The following is a 3,523-nucleotide window of genomic DNA, read 5'->3' as shown; positions in this document are numbered from 1 at the left end:
TTAGTTTGTTTTAAAAATTTAATATTTTAAAATATTATTTGTATTAATTAATTATTTTTTATAAAAAATTCAAGATTAAATGATTAATTTTTAAAAATGGTATATATTATTTTATATTTTTTATAAAACTAATATATAATTTTTACTAATTGTAATACTCACTTTCACTCTTCATTCTACCGCTCGCACCTTCCTTCTCTCTCACTTTTTTTTATACCAAAGATAGAAAGACTCGAACGTGCGATCTCTTATATGAGTATAAAAAGACTATACCATTTGAGTTATAACTCATTGGTGGTCACCTTCTTTCACTTATTTAAAATAAATTTATAAATATTATTTTTTATTTTATTACCACTCTAAAATTTAACATATTTTTACATTTAAATAAAATTTTAAAAATTTCTTTAAAAACAAAATATGGAATTCTGATTTTTTCCTTCTCTGTACTAAAGTCCTAAACCCATCATAACCCAACACCCATTATTAAGCCTGTAAAATCTCTAATTGTTAAAAAATAAATAATAAATTATTTATGATTTATTATAGTTATTCATGATTTTATTTTCAAAAAATTATTTATCAAAAAATAATTAAATCAAAGTGATAAAATTAATTATTTAATTAAAAATACCAAATTTTAATTTATCCAAAAATTTTTAATTTTACATTTTTTTTCAAAAATAATCATTAATTCTCAAATTAAAAATTCTAACTCTAAGTTTATCCTAACCCTATCCACACCCACTCACTCACTCACTCACTCACTCACTCACCTTAACCCTAAACCCTTCCAGCCACCACAACACAACACAACACAAAAACACACACAACACAACACAGACACAACACAAAAACACACACACAACAAGAGAAAGGGAAGAACGGAGAGGGAAAGAAAGGAAAAGAAAGGGAAAAACTGGAATCAGAGAGCAAGAGAAGGAGAGGGGGAAGAGGGAGGACGGCGCCGGCGGGAATCACTGCCACTGCGCTGTTGTGTCGCTGTCAGGAAGGAGGAGACGTTGAGCAAGAGAAAGAGCTCCGCGAGGAAGGAGTGCCGCTGTACCTCCATCGCCACCGTCTGTTCGCGTTCTGCTGTCGCCGAGGGAAGCCGCCGCCGTTGTCATCTTCATCGCGAGTGGGTCATTGCCAACTTCTACCGCCGTCGCATCTCCCTTCACGGACGACGCTGAGGACGCACATGAGAGATAGACACGTGGAGATTGGAAGACGGAGGAAAAAAGAGGAGGCGCTGTTCACCCTGCTGCGCCCAGTCGCCGTTCGTGGAGTCACCATCGTCGCCGCTGTTAGGGGTTGCGTCACTGAGCCCTTGTCACCGGAAAATAGCGCTGCCTCGCCGGGATTCACTACTGGTAAGGGTGTTCTCCCCTCTGATTTTGATTTCCTTTAATTTTTGGGAATATTGTTGTCATTGATTTCGGTCAGGAGCTTTGGATAGGAGGGAAGGGCAAGCTCAAGGGAGTTGAAGAGCAGCTAAGATTGCTTAGGAACTCTATTGTCATAACCAAAAAATTTTCAGCCACTAACATAACTTGCTTTATAGAGGTATGCAAATTTGTCTTGTTTTGTTTAGATGGATGAATGTGGTAGTGGAATTGAGGTGAGTGGCTTATGAACTTTAGAATATGACCCTTAATGAGTTTTCAAGATCTGTTAAAAAAAGGGTAGTCAACTTTCTAAGTATATATAACTCCCAAATTGCAATTGCTTTTCACTTGGAACCAATTTTAGAACTCATAAATTTCATATGTAGTATTGAAGGAATAAGCAAAATTTTCTGCATCTATTTGTTTGTTATCTATAGATTTATTAAGGTACGAAAAGAAAAGGATCCAGATGTTGAGATTGTAGTTGCTTATTGAGTTCTACTTTCTATTAAGAAATTGACCATAAGGGGGATATTTGTGTTTCTTATTGAGTTCTACTTTCTATTGTTAGTTGCATCTCTAATTTCTTTATTCTCTTTTCTTATGCAGCCATACCCATATTTGTATATCCGCAACAAGGAATTTCCATTGGGTATATGTCTCTCATAGAATGCTTTAATCCGTGTGTCTAGGTATATATGTTCTCTAAGCAACTTCTACAAAAAAATCATTTATTGGAATTTGAAATTGTTTAGTTTTGACAATTGGACTTTGTTAAGCAATTTCTTTAAACGAGTACTATAGGAGAAGCATTCGATTATTGGATTTTGATAAACGAGTGAGGTATTTGGAGGCAACAGGCAATAGCATATTTCTTTTGTCAACGTTTCAAGAAAAACACTGATGATGGTACTTCCATATTATTTTATGGAATTGTTATTTACAACTAGCACTTGACTATATGGTCTTTCTTATTTAATTCATTTGTTTGGTTTAATTTGTTGAAATTGAAACATAACAAAATGGGTATCATACTTTGTACTTTTTCTCTTAATACTTTGTATGCAAATTTGTTTTGTTTTGTTTAGATGGATGCATGTGGTAGAAAATATTGTGTGATCATAACAAACCGCAAATGCTTTTCACTTAGAACCAATTTGAGTAGTTTGGTTTATGAGCCTAGTTGTCCCTATGAAATTTCAAGTCATTTGGTTCAATACATAAAATTGTATGATTTTTGAAATAAGGTTTTTGGGCAAAAATTATATAAAAATTAATAAATTTGTACATTCTTATTTTAATTGTAGAATGAAGTTAAAAATCCTAGTAGTTCACCATAAACTTTTAGTTATATGATAATATTTATATGAATTTACTAAGTGATTGCACTTTCTAGACTTTTTATTGTGGCACCCTATTGTAATAGCAACTTGTGAAATTCCTATAAAGTTTCATATTAACCTGATTGAGTTGGAACCAAATCTGGTGTAAGAATGTGACCTATAGAGCATCCTCACTAGAGTTTGGAACATAAGAAGCACTCTGTGAATTTTTAAAAATTTTGAGAAGTAGGGTTGTACTTTGAAACATTATTGATTTGATTTGAATTTAAGCTAGTGTTTTTTGGTTGGTGAACTTTTCAGGTGTGTGACACTTGTGTGGTACTTATTAGAAGTTTCTCCATGAGGAAGGAGCTGGATGAATATGATGGATCGGAGTTTGTAATTCCTTGTTCATACATGATGGAACTTGTATGAACATGATGATGTGTGGCACTTGCGTGGCACTTATTACATTTTGGAGATTTATAATTCCTTGTTTTTCTTGTCCTATGTATTTACATTAGGGTTCTTCAATGTGTCTTCTTAGTTTGTACTTTAAAGTTCATATGTTGAAGATTTATAAAATAATCTTAGTTAAATAAAAGATATTTGAACTATTTATGTTATTATATATTATATAAATGTTGACTTGCTGAGTAAATTAGTTAATATATTAATTAATTAAAAAATATAATTTGGCAAATTATGTGTATAATTTGTACTAAAAATTATTACAAAATAAATAGTATTTTGTAACAAAAAAATGTTACAAAATCAAGTTATATTTTGTAACAAAATTTTATGATAGGAAAA

General features: G+C 32.0%; 1 long non-coding RNA gene across 1 annotated transcript in view; it reads left to right on the top strand.

Annotated features, from left to right (window-relative positions):
• Positions 1 to 3,215, top strand: part of LOC110278160 (uncharacterized) — a 5,471-nt gene extending 2,256 nt beyond the window's left edge. The window contains exons 2-3 of the long non-coding RNA XR_008005638.1: positions 1,998 to 2,080; positions 3,032 to 3,215. This is a non-coding gene — a long non-coding RNA (uncharacterized LOC110278160). The remainder of the gene's footprint in view (positions 1 to 1,997; positions 2,081 to 3,031) is intronic.
• The last annotated feature ends 308 nt before the right edge of the window (positions 3,216 to 3,523 follow it).

Source organism: Arachis duranensis, chromosome 2 (assembly GCF_000817695.3).
Source record: "Arachis duranensis cultivar V14167 chromosome 2, aradu.V14167.gnm2.J7QH, whole genome shotgun sequence".
NCBI lineage: Eukaryota > Viridiplantae > Streptophyta > Magnoliopsida > Fabales > Fabaceae > Arachis > Arachis duranensis.
The sequence above is the reverse complement of the archived record's forward strand: the minus strand, read 5'-3'. Positions and strand labels throughout refer to the sequence as shown.